This window comes from Delphinapterus leucas, chromosome 9 (genome assembly GCF_059928025.1).
Source record: "Delphinapterus leucas isolate spDelLeu-1000000601 "Yukka" chromosome 9, BTC_Dleu_Yukka2, whole genome shotgun sequence".
In the NCBI taxonomy this organism is placed as follows: Eukaryota; Metazoa; Chordata; class Mammalia; order Artiodactyla; family Monodontidae; genus Delphinapterus; species Delphinapterus leucas.
The window spans coordinates 35674723-35692536 of NC_143137.1; positions in this window are offsets into that span (position 1 = coordinate 35674723).

A 17814-nucleotide genomic window follows, 5' to 3' on the forward strand; every position below is an offset into this window, starting at 1 on the left:
TCGGTTTATTTCTGGGCTCTCTATTCTGTTCCACTGATGTATGTGTCTGTTTTTGTGCCAGTACCATATTGTTTTGATGAATGTAGTTTTGTAGTATAGTCTAAGTCAGGGAGCATGATACCTCCAGCTCCGTTCTTTCTCAAATAGTTTTGGCTATTTGGGGTCTTTTGTGTTTCCATAAAAATTTTTAAATTATTTGTTCTAGTTCCATGAAAAATGTTTTTGGTATTTTGATAGGGATTGCATTGAATCTGTAGATGACATTGAGAAGTATGGACATTTTAACAATATTAATTCTTCCAATCCATGAACATGAAATACTTTTCCATTTATTTGTGTTGTCTTTGTTTAATCAATGTCTTATACTTTTCAGAGTACAGATCTTTCATCTCCTTGATTAAATTTATTCCTAGGGGTTTTTTCTTGACTTGACTGTAAATGAGATTATTTTCTTGATTTCTTTGTGACTGTTCATTATTGCTATATAGAAATGTAACTGATTTCTGTGTATTAATTTTGATTCCTGAAAATGTAGTGAATTTATTTATTAGTTCCAATAGTGTTTTGAGTGAGTTTTCTATAGATAGTATCACGTCATCTGCAAATAATGACAGTTTACTTCTTTTCTTCCAGTTTGGATGCTCTTTATCATTATTTTTTCATCCGATTGCCATGGCTAGGACTTCTAACACTCTGTTGAATAAAAGTGGTGAGAGTGGTGGCCGTATCTTTTTCCTGATTTTGGAGGTAAAGCTTTTAGTTTTTCACCATTCAGTATGATGTTAATTGTGGGTCTGTCATAAATGGGATTTATTATGTTGAGGTATTGTTCCCTCTATAACAACTTTGTTGAGAGTTTCCATCATGAATGAATGATGAACTTTATCAAATGCTTTTTCTGTATCTATTGAGATAACCATGCGATTTTTATCCTTAGTTTTGTAAATGTGGTGTATCATGTTGATTGATTTGTGGATATTAAACAACTCTTGCAGCCTTGGAATAAAGCCCACTTGATCATGGTATATGATCCTTTTAATGTATTATTGTATTTGGTTTGCTAATATTTTGTTGGGGATTTTTGCATCTATGTTCATCAGGGATATTGGCTTGTAATTTTATTGTAGTGTTTTTGTCTGGTTTTCGTGTCAGGGTAATGCTGTCCTTGTAGAATCAGTTTGGAGGTGTTCCCTCCTCTTCAATATTTTGGAATAGTTTGAGAAGAACAAGTATTAACTCTTCTCTAAATATTTGGTAGAATTCCTCTGTGAAGCTATCTGGTCCTGGACTTTCATTTGGTGGGAGATTTTTTGGTCAGTGATTCAATTCATTACTAGTAATTAGTCTGTTCAGACTTCTTATTTCCTCCTGATTCAATCTGAGAAGATTGTATGTTTCTAGGAATTTATCCATTTCTTCTAAATTGTTCAATTTGTTGGCCTATAATTGTTCATAGTATTTTCTTAGAATAGTTTATATTTCTGTGATATCAGAATGAGAAGTTGTAACTTTTCTTTCATTTCTAATTTTATTTATTTGTCCCCTCTCTCTGTCTCCTTTTTCCTTGATGAAGTTGGCCAAAGGTTTACCAATTGATCTTTAAAACAAACAAACAAAAAAACCCAGCTCTTAGTTTCATTGATCTTTTCAACTGTTTGGTTTTTTTTAAACCTTTTAGAGCTTTATTGTAGTGACATGAAAAGAAAGCTCAAAACATAGGATGTGGGCTTCCCTGGTGGCACAGTGGTTGAGAGTCCGCCTGCCGATGTAGGGGACACGGGTTCGTGCCCAAGTCTGGGAAGATCCCACATGCCGCAGAGCGGCTGGGCCCATGAGCCATGGCCGATGAGCCTGCGTGTCCGGAGCCTGTGCTCCACAACAGGAGAGGCCATGACAGTGAGAGGCCTGCGTACCGCAAAACAAAAAAACAAAAAAACAAAAAAAAACGTAGGATGTACACTGAAAAAATATGTGAGACCTTAGCTAACACTTAACATTGATTTTCTCTGAATGGGGGTGTGTATGTGTCAATTTTCTATGTTACCTATTGCTGCAATTTATAATTAAAATATATTACCTTTGTAATTAGAAAAAAAATATTTTTAAAAGGCAACTTTACAATTTCTTTCTATAGGAGATTACATGCTTTATACAAAGCCAAAAGAAATTTTAGAAATTCAACGTTTAAACTATGTGCAGGTAATAGATACAATTTTTGTTATATTAAAGTAGTTAATTTTTACTTATGGATATATTCATTGGTCTCTATCATTGGCTTTTCTTTTTTTTAATTTTATTTTTTTATACAGCAGGTTATTATTACTTATCTATTGTATACATATTAGTGTATATATGTCAATCCCAATCTCCCAATTCATCCCACCACCACCAACCCCCTGCCACTTTCCCCCGTTGGTGTCCATACGTTTGTTCTCTACATCTGTCTCTATTTATGCCTTGCAAAATGGTTCATCTCTACCATTTTTCTAGGTTCCACATATATGCGTTAATATACAATATTTGTTTTTCTCTTTCTGACTTGCTTCACCCTGTATGACAGTCTCTAAATCCATCCAAATCTCTAGAAATGACCCAATTTCGTTCCTTCTTATGGCTGAGTAATATTCCATTGTATATATGTATCACATCTTCTTCATTCATCTGTCGATGGGCATTAGATTGCTTCCATGACCTGGCTATTGTAAATAATGCCGCAATGAACACTGGGGTGCATGTGTCTTTTTGAATTATGGTTTTCTCTGGGTATATGCTCTGTAGTGGGATTGCTGGGTCATATGGTAATTCTATTTTTAGTTTTTTAAGGAACTTCCATACTGTTCTCCATAGTGGTTGTATCAATATACATTCCCACCAACAGTGCAAGAGGGTTCCCTTTTCTCCACACCCTCTACAGCATTTATTGTTTCTAGACTTTCTGAGGATGCCCATTCTAACTGGTGTGAGGTGACACCTCATTGCAGTTTTGATTTACTTTTCTCTAATGATTAGTGATGTTGAGCATCTTTTCATGTGTTTGTTGGCCATCTTTATGACTTCTTTGGAGAAATGTCTATTTAGGTCTTCTGCCTATTTTTTGATTGAGTTGTTTTTTTAATATTGAGCTGAGTGAGTTGTTTATATATTTTGGAGATTAATCCTTTGTCCGTTGATTCGTTTCCAAATATTTTCTCCCATTCTGAGGGCTGTCTTTTCGTCTTGTTCTAGTTTCCTTTGCTTTGCAAAAGTTTTTAGGTCCCATTTGTTTATTTTTGTTATTTCCATTACTCTAGGAGGTGGATCAAAAAAGATCTTGCTGTGATTTATGTCAGAGTGTTCTTCCTATGTTTTCCTCTAAGAGTTTTATAGTGTTCAGTCTTACATTTAGGTCTCTAATCCATTTTGATTTTATTTTTGTGTACGGTGTTACGGAGTGTTCTAATTTCATCCTTTTACATGTACCTGTCCAGTTTTCCCAGCACCACTTATTGAAGAGGCTGTCTTTTCTCCATTGTATATCCTTGCCTCCTTTGTCATAGATTAGTTGACCACAGGAACGTGGGTCTACCTCTTGAATTCTATATTTCTGTTTTTGTACTGGTACCATATTGTCTTGATTACTGTAGTTTTGTAGTATAGTCCGAAGTCAGGGAGTCTGATTCCTGTAGCTCCGTTTTTCCCTCAAGACTGCTTTGGCTATTTGGGGTCTTTTGGGTCTCCATACAAATTGTAAGATTTTTTGTTCTAGTTCTGTAAAAAATACCACTGGTAATTTGATAGGGATTGCATTCAATCTATACATTGTTTTGGGTAGTATAGTCATTTTCACAATATTGATTCTTCCAATCCAAGAACATGGTATATCTCTGTGTTTGTGTCATCTTTGATTTCTTTCATCAGTGCCTTATAGTTTTCTGAGTACAGGTCTTTTACCTCCTTAGGTAGGTTTATTCCTAGGTATTTTATTCTTTTTGTTGCAATGGTGAATGGGATAGTTTCCTTAACTTCTCTTTCTGATCCTTTGTTGTCAGTGTATAGGAATGCAAGAGATTTCTGTGCATTAATTTTGTATCCTGCAACTTTACCAAATTCACTGATTAGCTCTAGTAGTTTTCTGGTGGCATATTTAGGATTCTCTATGTATAGTATCATGTCATCTGCAAACAGTGACAGTTTTACTTTTTCTTTTCCAATTTGCATTCCTTTTATTTCTTTTTCTTCTCTGATTGCTGTACCTAGGACTTCCACAACTATGTTGAATAATAGTGGCAAGTGGACATCCTTGTCTTGTTTCTGATCTTAGAGGAAATGCTTTCAGTTTTTCACCATTGAGAATGATGTTTGTTGTGGGTTTGTCATATACAGCCTTTATTATATGAGGTAGGTTCCCTCTATGCCCACTTTCTGGAGAGTTTTTATCAAAAACAGGTGTCGAATTTTGTGAAAAGCTTTCCCTGCATCTACTGAGATGATCATATGCTTTTTATTCTTCAGTTTGTTAAAATGGTGTATCATATTGATTGATTTGCATATATTGAAGAATTCTTGCAACCCTGGGATAAATCCCACTTGATCATGGTGTATGATCCTTTTAATGTGTTGTTGGATTCTGTTTGCTAGTATTTTGTTGAGGATTTTTGGATCTATATTCATCAGTGATATTGGTCTGTAATTTTCTTTTATTGTAGTATCTCTGTCTGGTTTTGGTATCAGGGTGATGGTGGCCTCATAGAATGAGTTTGTGAGTGTTCCTTCCTCTGAAATTTTTTGGAAGAGTTTGAGAAGCATAGGTGTTAGCTCTTCTCTAAATGTTTGATAGAATTCACCTGTGAAGCCATCTGGTCCTGAACTTTTTGTTTGTTGGAAGATTTTTAATCACAGTTTCAATTTCATTACTTGTGATTGGTCTGTTCATGTTTTCTATTTCTTCCTGGTTCAGTCTTGGAAGGTTATACCTTTCTAAGAATTTGTCCATTTCTTCCAGGTTGTGGATTTTATTGACATAGAGTTGCTTGTAGTAGTCTCTAGTGATGCTTTGTATTTCTGCAGTATCCATTGTAACTTCTCCTCTTTCATTTTTAATTTTATTGATTTGAGTCCTCTCCCTCTTTTTCTTGATGAGTCTGGCTAAAGGTTTATCAATTTTGTTTGTCTTCTCAAAGAGCCACCTTTTACTTTTATTGATCTTTGCTACTGTTATCTTCATTTCTATTTCACTTATTTCTGCTCTTAGCTTTATGATTTCTTTCCTTCTATTAACTTTGGATTTTGTTTGTTCTTCTTTCTCCAGTTCCTTTAGGTATCAGGTTAGATAGTTTGAGATTTTTCTTGTTTCTTGAGGTAGGATTGTATTACTACAAACATCCCTCTTAGAATTGTTTTTGCTGTATCCCATAGGTTTTGGATCATTGTGTTTTCATTGTCATTTGTCTCTGGTTACTTTTTGATTTCCCCTTTGATTTCTTCAGTGATCTCTTGGTTATTTAGTAATGTATTGTTTAGCCTCCAGGTATTTGTGTTTTTTACATTTTTTCCCCTGTAATTTATTTCTAATCTCATAGCACTGTGGTCGGAAAAGATGCGTGATATGATTTCAATTTTCTTAAATTTACTGAGGCTTGATTTGTGATCCAAGATGTGATCAATCCTGTGGAGAATGTTCCATGTGCACCTGAGAAGAAAATGTAAACTGCTGTTTTCGGATGGAATGCCCTATGAATACCAATTAAATCTACCTGGTCTATTGTGTCATTTAAAGTTCGTGTTTCCTTATTGATTTTATCTCTGGATGATCTGTCCATTGGTGTAAGTGAGGTGTTAAAGTCCCCCACTATTATTGTGTTACTGTCGATTGCCTCTTTTATAGCTGTTAGCATCTGCCCTATGTATTGAGGTGCTCCTATGTTGAGTGCATATATATTTATAATTGTTACATGTTCTCCTTGGATCGACCCCTTGACCACAATGTAGTGTCCTTCCTTGTTTCTTGTAACATTCTTTATTTTAAAGTCTATTTTATCCGGTATGAGTATTGCTACTCCAGCTTTCTATTGATTTCCATTTGCATAGAATATCTTTGTCAATCCCTTCACTTTCAGTCTGTATGTGTCTTTAGGTCTGAAGTGGGTCTCCTGTAGACAGCATATAGATGGGTCTTGTTTTTGTATCCATTCAGAGAGCCTGTGTATTTTGGTTGGAGCAGTTAATCCATTTACATTTATGGTAATTACTGATATGTATGTTACTATTACCATTTTCTTAATTGTTTTGGGTTTGTTCTTGTAGGTCCTTTTCTTCTCTTGTGTTTCCCACTTAGAGAAGTTCCTTTAGCATTTGTCGTAGAGCTGGTTTGGTGGTGCTGAACTCTCTTAGCTTTTGCTTGTCTGTAAAGCTTTTGATTTCTCCTTAGAATCTTAATGAGATCCTTGCCAGGTTATCTTGGTTGTAGGGTCTTCCCTTTCATCACTTTAAATATATCATGCCACTCCCTTCTGGCCTGTAGAGTTTATGCTGAGAAATCAGCTGTTAACCTTATGGGTGCTCCCTTTTATGTTATTTGTCGTTTTTCCCTTGCTGCTTTCAATAATTTTTCTTTGTCTTTAATTTTTGCCAATTTGATTACTATGTGTCTTGGCGTGTTTCTCCTTGGTTTTATCCTGTATGGGACTCTGCGCTTCCTGGATTTGGGTCGCTATTTCCTTTCCCATGTTAGGGAAGTTTTTGACTATAATCTCTTCAAATATTTTCTCTGGTCCTTTCTCTCTCTCTTCTCCTTCTGGGACCCCTATAATGCGAATGTTGTTGCGTTTAATGTTGTCCCAGAGGTCTCTTAGGCTGTCTTCATTTCTTTTCATTCTTTTTTCTTTATTCTGTTCCACAGCAGTGAATTCCACCATTCTGTTTTCCAGGTCACTTCTCCGTTCTTCTGCATCACTTATTCTGCTATTGATTCCTTCTAGTGTAGTTTTCATTTCAGTTATTGTATTGTTCATCTCTGTTTGTTTGCTCTTTAATTCTTCTAGGTCTTTGTTAAACATTTCTTGCATCTTCTCGATCTTTGCCTCCATTCTTTTTCCGAGGTCCTGGATCATCTTCACTATCATCATTCTGAATTCTTTTTCTGGAAGGTTGCCTATCTCCACTTCATTTAATTGTTTTTCTGGGGTTTTATCTTGTTCCTTCATCTGGTACATTGCCCTCTGCCTTTTCATTTTGTCTATCTTTCTGTGAATGTGGTTTTTGTTCCACAGGCTGCAGGACTGTAGTTCTTCTTTCTTCTGCTGTCTGCCCTCTCTACCTTGTTCTTTTGTTTGGACCATATTCCTTTGTTTTTTAATTTTCTTTGACTTTCTCTGTCTCTATGAAATTAGGCAAAACAGTTACCTCTCCTGGAGTTGAATGTGTGTCCTTGTGTAGGAGCATCCCTATGCAGCCTGCATGTTCCTATGGCTTTGACAAGAGAGCTGGAGCTTAAGTGTGAGGGACCACAGCTTTTTCCAGGGCATGCCAATGCTGCCAACTTGGTGGGGATGAGTTGAAGCTGGGTAGGTGGTGGGGGCTAGATCAGTGTTTGGTTCAAACTGGGGCCTCTCCCAGAGTGTACTCGTGGCTGTTACATTTGGGGAGTAGGGGAAGAGCCAGGAGTACTAGAGCTGGAGCCTGGCATGGGCCAGAGATTTCCCAGGATATGCTGGCAGCCACCAACTTGGCAGGGGTGGGCTAGATATGGATCGGGCTTCTCTGAGGTGCACTGGTGGCTACCATTTTGGTGGTACGGCTAGAGTTTTAGGGTCTAGATGGGAGCTCAGTGCAAGCTGGGGTTTCTCCTGAGGCACACTGGCAGCTGCTGCCTTTTGGGGGCTGGAGCTGGAGCAAGAGGGGTTGAAGCTAGAGAGGCTAGAGATGGAATCTGACACAAGCTGGGGTTTCTCCCAGGGCACACTGGCATGTGCTCCTTTGATGGGGAGGCTGGGGACGAAGGGAACAGACTGAAGACTGCAGAGTCTGGTCCAGGGGCTTCTCCTGGGATGTGTAAGGGCTGATACCTTTGTTGGAGTGGTAGTTGGAGCTTCAGCCCGATGTGGGCTGGTGGGTGTGCTCAGGTGGTCTTGTCAGCCTCTCTAGAACACCAGGAGCTTTTCAATCAGCTACCTCTGTGCTGTTGCTGGAAGCAAATAAGTTTGTGTTCATGTCCCTTAAGGGTGGATTCTCAGTTTCCTATAGCTTTCCAGTTCTCTCAGTGGTAAGCCCCACTGGTTTTCAATACCTGTTGAGGGGGCTGATCTTCCCAGTGCTGGACCCCAGGGCTTGGGTGCCCAATGTGCAACATGAACCCCTCACTCCTTAGGGAGGATCTTTGAGTTTGTGATATCCCCTTCCCTTTTGGGTCACCAGACTGGGGTGCAGATCTTGGCTAGATCACTTCTTTTCCCATCCTACCCATCTCAGTTTGTGTGTGTGTCTGTGGGTTTTTTTCCCCCTTTATATCCTTAGTCATAGAAGGCTCATTCTGCTAGTCTTCAGGTCGTTCTCAGAGACAGTTGCTCTATATGTAGTTGTAGTTTTGCTATGCTCGTGGGAGGAAGTGAGCTCAGTGTCTTCCTGCTCTGCCATCTTGATCTTGCCTTCTATAATAGCAGTTTTTTGTTTGTTTATTTTGCAGTACGCAGGCCTCTCACTGTTGTGGCCTTTCCCGTTGCGAAGCACAGGCTCCAGATGCGCAGGCTCAGCGGCCATGGCTCACAGGCCTAGCCGCTCCATGGCATGTGGAATCTTCCCGGACCGGTGCACAAACCCGTGTCCCTTGCATCGGCAGGCGTACTCTCAACCACTGCGCCACCAGGGAAGCCCTATAATAGCAGTTTTAAAGTCTCTGTCTATTCATTCTAAACTCTGGCTTTGCTTGCTTGTTTTTTTTCCTGTTAACTGCTTTTTATGTTGATTACAAGGCACTATTCCTTCTTCTTTCTGTGTGTGTGGTAACTTTGCATTCTATTTTATTTTTGAGAGAGTCCCCATTATTTACTATTCTTTTTAAGTGTTTTGAATTTTACTTTGACTTGTAGTAGCTTACCAGCAGATTTTTAAAACTTCTGTCATGCTTATTTTATGTTTATTAAGATGGGTTTACTTTGCATTTTTCCTTAATCCTAATGTGTAGTCCTTACTTTAAGCATGGCCTCCTAGGATTTCACTTGAACACATAAAGAGCTCAGTAGTATCTCTCCACTCTAGCTGGGCTGCAGCTCCAACTTCTCTCAGGATTGCATGGCTTATGATATCTCTGACTAGATCTCTATACCCCCATCAGCTGTTCTTTGCTATACTTCATGGTTTCTCATTCTGTATGTGACCCCAGAAGACATTCTTGTGTAGGAACTGTTTTACTTATTTTTGTACATTCAAAAGTGTCTCATAGAGTGCTTGACATATGGTTACACTCAGAAAATACGATTTTAAATGAACTATTTATTCAAGAATAGGTCAAGATTATGCAAAACTCTGTGTAGAAAAAACAAAGTGAGACCCTTTTTAAGAATTTAAATATGGGAGAGTGGGTGAAATGAGTGAAGGTGGTCAAAAGGTACAATCTTCCAGTTAGAAGATAAGTAAGTCCTGGGGGTGTAATGTATAGCATGGTGACTATAGTTCTGTTAACAATACTGCATTGTAAGTTTGAAAGCTGCTAAGATAGTACATCTTAAAAGTTCTTATCCCAAGACAAAAAACTGCAACAATGTGTGGTAACGGATTTTAACTAAACTTACCATGGCAACCATTTTGCAATATATCCATATATCAAATCATTATGTTTCACACCTAAAACTAATACAATATTATATGTCAATTACTTCTCAATAACAATAAATAAGTAAATACTGATAGTATAAAAAAAGAATTTACATAATATTTTGTCCATAGTATAAAGAAATCAAACATTTCAAAATAATTTGCAAAATTTTGTTCAGTAAAATCATACAATATGAAAAAGAATCATAGAAAAGAAGAATTACATTTACTATTTTGGAATTTGTCTTATTTTAGTATACTGAGCTTAAGTATTAAGTTTATTCATTTCAGTTTATTAATGCCAGTTGTATCTGTTTAAAAGTGTTGAAGATGGAGCGTCAAAGTTTACAAAAATTGCTCACCAGTATAACTGCATTTACAGTTTCATCAAAATATTAAAATTTTGTTTCAGTTATTTACAATTTTAGAAAACCATGATATATCAGAAAATGTGGTTCTAGTTCTTAGTTTTACTGTTTATAGCCATTATAGCCCTGTCAAGTCATTTAGCTGGACAGGACCTCAGATTTCACATTGCTAAAACTGAAAATCATATTAGTTTCTTAGAGTTGTTTTGGAGGTTAATTGTTCTAACATGCAAAACATTTTTGTAGTGTGATTTCTTACACTACAAAAATGTAGACACTCAGTAGTATCAACCAATTTGGATTGAAAGTGAATCCCAATCAAAACACTACTTAAACTTGTAATAATGTCATAATCAAACTGATTTGCACATGTAATTATAGATAAATTGGAGAGTTTATATCAATATTTTCAATTAAACTAAGAAGTTAACATTAAAATATTTTACTTTCTCCAGTTACTATAATTTTCTATGTTAAAAGCACATATATTTTACAGTAATTTTTTAACTAAAAACAAGACACATTTTATCTTTATTTCATTAGTTAGCAACCTATTTCAAAAATGATCAAAGAAGATTCATTTATTTTTAAATTTCAGCTGCATTTCTAAATATCAGCCACAATTTGAAAATATTAACCATTATATTTTCAATGGAAAACTTATTTTTTGATACGTTTGTGTTCATTTTATTCTAATTTTTCTCTTTTGCTGTATTGATTTGCAATTGAAAATCAGTAGCACTTGGTGCTATAGAAGACTATGTAAATTATTTCCTGGCAAGCCTTGGTAGCACATATGCTTCTTTTAAGAATAACTAAGAAGCAATCTGCTGATTAGTATACTTTACATCCTTGCGTCCAAGTCCTTCAAGAACATTCAATATCTGTGCCACCTAAATAGAACAAATACTCTGACTCCAAGGTATTCATTCTCATTTCCCCTGTATGCCATGCCATTCAAAATCTGTAGGGCACAGATATATTTAAAATCAAAATGAAGTAATGATTCCTGTTTACACTGTACTATAACTTAAAACAAGAGTATAAGTGGTTTTTAAACATCCACAGAGAAATTAGCATTAAAACTTAACAATAAAACTACTATTTTTTTCTTTTGATAGAAATAAAACAAAAATAAATAAATGTTCATTCCATAGAAGTGAAACAAAATCAGCTACCATAACCTTCACTGTGAACATCATCTTAATTTATATTCATCAAACAATTAAAATCATAAAATTAAGGAGAAAATGTTTTATGCATCTCTTAAAACTGATGAACAAATGCCAATATTTGTTCAGGTGAATTAAGGTTACTTATTAAATACACCCAGCACACCTTCTAGATTCTCCATTTGTATTAGTGTAATCAAATTGTCCCTAGCTTCTCCAACACTAGTTACAGATACAATATTACTAGCTCTAATGCTCAGTGCTTCCAGTTGCTTGGCCAATCCTATACAGAGTGTCCTGCTTTCTTAAATATAGCAAAGGCATGTTTATGTAAGTCTAAGAATCAGTACTAGCTATTGCTCATCTCCTGGTAAACCAATCTAGGACATATCCTAGACCACCAAATACACATATATACAATGGAATATTTCTCAGCCATAAAAAGGAATGAAACTGAGTTATTTGTAATGAGGTGGATGGACCTAGAGTCTGTCATACAGAGTGAAGTAAGTCAGAAAGAGAAAAACAAATACCGCATGCTAATGCACATATATGGAATCTAAAACAACGGTACTGATGAACCTACTGGCAGGGCAGGAATAAAGATGCAGATGTACAGAACAGACTTGAGGACACAGCAGGGAAAGGAGAAGTTGCTGCATAGCACAGGGAGGTCAGCTCGATGCTTTGTGAAGACCTAGAGGGGTGGGATAGGGAGGGTGGGAGGGAGACTCCGGAGGGAGCTTCAAGAGTAAGAGGACACGGGGATATATGTATACATAGAGCTGATTCACTTTGTTCTACAGCAGAAACTAACACAGCATTGTAAAGCAATTATACTTCAATAAAGATTAAAAAAAAAAAAAGAGGCTCTGATCCTTCCAACATTTCTTCCACTACAGCAGGACAAGATAACTGCTGCCCCTAATGTCAGAGTATATCTTGAGCTGCTCCTAAGTTCACTGGCAAAGTGAGAGACAGAACATTCCTATTTTGATATGATCAACTAAAGGTCTCACAGCAAATTTGAGTGAAATATCTTAAATTGGTTGAGAAACAGCTATTTCATCTGCTGTGACACACAAATCTAAGGTCTAACAACTTCAGGTCTCAAAAACTTCACCTGGTCACTCTCATCTGAATCACTTCCATAAAGAGGTAAGACAAACAACTTTATTATTTTTTTTAACAGCTAGAGTTATATGAATTGAAATTTAAGGTAATACCAAAGCTTATTTAAATTCTCTAGTAGTTTCGAATTTGAAGACTGACTTGAAAATTTCCTTGATTTTCTGTGTAATACCTGGCACATTCATTCTGAGTTCTAGATTGAACTGCTGAGAAGGGGAACTTCTCTAATTACATTTTGCTGTCTCCTTTCCAATTTTCCCCTACACCAAGGAGAATAACATTCAAATAAAATGACCAAAGCACTGAAATGAAAAAAGAATATTTAGACGATCTCTCAAATCTTAACTCAGTTTAGAAGTGAAAAATAACCACTGACACAAGGATAAAATTGTTTTCTTATCTGGCCTGGTCTGAAACTAGTAACTAGTGAACCATGTTATAATCAATACCATTAAAGCTAACTTAAAAAAAAAATCCTCCTTACTATCCCTCTCTCACATGCAATCCATCTTTACTTCTTGTAGCTTCTATTACTTTATTTCTAAACTATAGTCTCAAATCCAACCATTTATTTCCATTTCCACTGACAGCAAATTAGCCCAAGCCTCTGGCATCCTGCAGAGGGATTATTGCAATTGCTTCTCCAATTAAAATATTTTTAAGTGTAACATTAATTCATGCAAAAAAGTATTAGAAAAATTATAACAAAATTAAACACAAAATGAGTAACCACAATTCAATTCAATAAATACAACATTATTTGCTTCTTAGAAGACCCTTCAGAAGTATTTTTGCCATGCTACAGTTGACAGTCATTTGGATTGTCCTTAGTTTGGAATTATAACAAATAATACTGCTTTAAACATTCCGTGCAAGTTTTTGTGCTTATACATTTCTCTTGTCTAGTAGCTGAGTCAAATGGTAGGAATGTGTTCCTTTTATGGCCAGTTTTACAAAGTGGCAGCACCAATTTACACTTCCATCCACAGTATCTGAGAATTCTAGCTGCTCCCCTTTCTTGCCAACACTTGGTGTTGCAGACCTTTTGAACTTTATCCCATCTCTGAGTATGTAGCAGCATTTTTTTTTTTTTTTTTACCAAATTACTAATGATGTTGAGCAACTTTGCATGTGCTTATTGGCTATTTGTATATATCATATATCAATCATGAAGTGCCTGTTTATATCACTTACCTATTTTGAGGGAGCATTGTCATTTTTTTATCGTAGCATTTTTTATATATTCTGGATATGAGGCCTTTATGAGTTATTTTGTGCTGCAATTTTCTTGTCCTATTCAGTGCTGTGCCTTTTCTTTCTCTTACTGATATCCTTTCAGGACATTTCATTCTTTAATTTTAATGTAATTTAAATTTCAATTTGTCAGACTATCATTTCCTTTATGGGTGATGCTTTTTGAGTCCAATTTAAGAAAATTGTGTCTGTACTACAGTGATTAAGATATTCCCCTGTTATCTTCTTGAAGACTTGCTGTTCTGCCTTTCATTTTCATGTCTACAATCAACTAAGAATTGACTTTTGTATATGAGGTGAGGCAGGGGGTCAAGTATTTTCCCCTCACGTCAATACCCAGTTAATACAGTGCCAATAATTGAAAAGACCCTGCCCTTTCCTGCAGTGCCACCTTTATTTTAATCAACATACTTATATGTGTGGTATGTTTCTGAGTTCTCTATTCAATTTCATTGATAATGTTTCTATTCTTGCACCAATAGTACATCAATAGTTTTTACTCTGTAGCTTTTTAATAGGTCTTAATATTTAATAGAGTATGCCCTTCTCAAGTTAACTTGGCTATTCTTGGCCCATTGTTTTCTATTGAAATTGTACAATAAGCTTGTCAATTTATACATAAACACATAATCTATTGGGAGTTTTATTGTGATTGCATAAAATCTAAAGATCTCTTTGAGTAGAATTCTTGACATTTTTTACATTACTTAGACTTCCAAACCATAAACATGTTTCATCTATGAATTTATATTTTCTATATGTCAGCAATTAATTTTCTTTAGTTTTCCACGAAGAAATTTTAAACATAACATTAAGCTTATACCTACATATTTGTGATCTTTTGATCTTGTGATAAAGGAACAAGTTTTTAAATTTCTTCTTTTTGTTGCTGATATACAGAAATACAATTAATGTATATTGACCTTATATTCAAAAATCTTAATGAAATTACTTATTAATTCAAACAATCTGTAGGAACTTTGGGTTTTCTATGAACATAATGATGCCTGCAAATTGTAATTTATTTGTCCCTATAAAATTGTTGTATATTTTATATTTTTCAATTGCTTTATTTATTTCACTGGCACAAACCTCCAGGGTAATGTTAAACAGATGGGATGATAGCAGGAAATGCATGTCTTATTTTTGCTTTCAGGGGAGAATACATTCATCTTTTCATAAGTAAGTACTACCCTTTCTGAATTATTTTGTGTAGATATTCTTTAGTTTACTAAGAGTTTATATTGTAAATGGATAAATTTTCTCCTTTACTGAGTAATTACACTACTTAATTTTCTAATGTTAAACCAACATTTAATTCCTGGAATTAAAACAACCTTGTCATGATATATTATCTTTCTTAATATCTTTGTCATATTTAGATGTTTTGGTATAAGATTATGATAATCTCAGAAGTGAGTTAGGGAGTATTTCCACCATTATCTGAAAATATCTGTTTAAGGCTGGTGTTACTTTGTCCATAAGTATTTAGAAATTTCACTACTAAAGTCAGGTGTGTGCAATATATTGTTTCTTCCCATGACAGGTTTAGTAAGATTTTTATAAATTTCATCTAAAACTTCAAATTTACTTTTATGAAGTAGTTCATGTCTTTTTATTAGCATTTAAATACAAGTAGGATCTACAGTGATGTCCTCTTTTTTATTCTTCATATTAAGAATTTGTAACATCTTCTCAGAATTTTTTTCTTCACCTTCTCTGCCAAGCATTTATAAATTGCATCAGTTTCTCTAAGAAAGGACATTTTGGTTTTGTTAATTTTTTATTGCATATTTGTTTCCTATTGTATTTTTTTATTACAACTGCAATGAGATAACAGTTGAAGTACACTAAACAGTATATATTTAAAATGCAAAATTTGATCTGTTTTGGTATATGTATACACCTGTGAAACAATTGCCACATTCAAGATAGCCACTTCCCTCATCTCTGCAAGTTTTCTCATGGCCCTTTGCAATCCATCTTTTCTTCCCCCTTCATCCCATGCAACTTCTGTTAATACAGATTCATTTGCATTTTCTGGAATTTGTGATGAATAAAATAATATAGTATGTACTTTTCTGGGGGCTTGGCTTCTTTCACACAGAATGTATTTTGGGATTCATCCATGTTGTTACTTATATCAATATGTTCATTCCTTTCTGTTGCTCAATAGTATTTCATTGCATGGGTGTGCCACAGTTTATTCCCTCCACCTGTGTTCTTATATTTAAGATAGTCTCTTATAACTAATATAGAGTTGGGTTTCTTTTATTCCAATATTACAATCTTGTTATTATTACTATTGCTTTGGGATTTTAAAATTTATCATTTTACTACTTGCTTTCTAATTAACTCATGTAGTTTTCTTTTCTTTTTTCTTTTTTTTTGGTCTCCTTTTGGATAGATTAAGAACATTTTTATTATTTCATGCATCCCTTCTATTGATTTGCTAGTTTTACATATGAAGAATCTTAATAGTAGGCTCTCAAGAGATTATACCATATATGCTTGATATATTGAAATCACTATGGTTAATATTTTTTCAAGTATTTAGATATTCACCCTTTCTTGACTATGTGTATACCTACGGATTTACCCTTTTCGTTCCTCTTTACTCAGTCTTTATTATATCTCTGAGCTTCCTTCTGGTATCCTTTTCCTTCTACTTGAATAATGTCATTCAGTAGATCCTTTGGTGTGGGTCTGCTGGTGAGGAGTACTCTGAGTTTTCGTTTTTGAAAATGTCTTTATTTCTCCCTCATTTGGAAGGCTATTTTCACTGATAACTGAATTTTAGTTAGCAGTTATTTTCTTTCAACCACTAAAGATATCATTCTGTTATCATTGACTTCATTTGTGCTCTTCTATTAATAAATCAGCTGTCAGTCTTATTGCATTCTTACAGGTAATATGATTCATTGCTGCCAGATTTGACTGCTTTATAGATTTTCTCTTTGTCTTTTATTTTTAGCAGATTCATAGTGATGTGTCTGGGTGTGATATTATTTATATCCACAGGGTTTTGATGCTCCAGTGTCTATGATTTGATGTCTTCAATTGCTTTTAGAAAATTCTTTGCCATCATCTCTTCAAATATCGCTTCTTCTCTAAGACTTTTCTTCCCTCTTTTTCTAGACTACACATATATCCCATATGTACCATTATACCTTTTCCTCTATTTTTCATCTTTTTCTCTCTTTGCTTCCATCTGGTTATTTTCTCCTGACCTATCCTTTGTTCCTATCCTATTTCCCTTTTCAACATTGTCTAATCTGCTGGTGAACATTTCCATTGGTCTTTATTTTAATTCCTATATTTTTCAGTTCTAGAATATCCTTCTGGTTGTTTTTTAGTTTCCAATTTTCTCTGAAAACTTCCATCTTGCCTTTTAATCCAGTAAATGGATACACTAACCATAATTATTTTAAATTATGTCTCTTTGCATCATTACTTGTTAAAATCTTTCAGTGTTTTCCTATTACACTTTAAAAAGAATGCCAGGATCCTTCCCTCAGATTAGATGGCCATGTATGGTCTGACTGCAGCTAGATTCTTCAACTGCATCTATTATGATGCTCCCTACTCCCCACTCTTTATGCTGTATTTGACTCTGTGGCTGCCCTAAGCTTTTCCTCAAGTCACAGTTTTTCTCTTCCTTAGGATTTTTGGATCTTTTATATATCATCTTATTAGTGACTCCCCTCAAATGACTCTCAGTATTTGCTTTTTCCTCCTTGCCAGCCTATTTCTTACCTATAATGGCAGTGACTATGCTTTCTTCCTGTTGTAAATCCAGGTCTTAGCATATTATTGGCACATGATAGGCATCAAATATTTGTGAATGAATGATTCAGTGAATGAAAGCTATACTTCTCCTATTTAACAATTCTCTTAATAGTAAAAAGATGAAAAACATCTAGTTATTATCTTATTCATCTTTTTATCTCTCAGAGCACCTAGAATATATTAGATAATTGTTCAGTACCTTTTACAAGTTGAGTTGAACTATAAAATGCTCATGGTTGTGAAATTCATAGATAGTATGAATACAGATATGATATAGATATGTCTATAATATATATCCCTCCAAATCTATATAT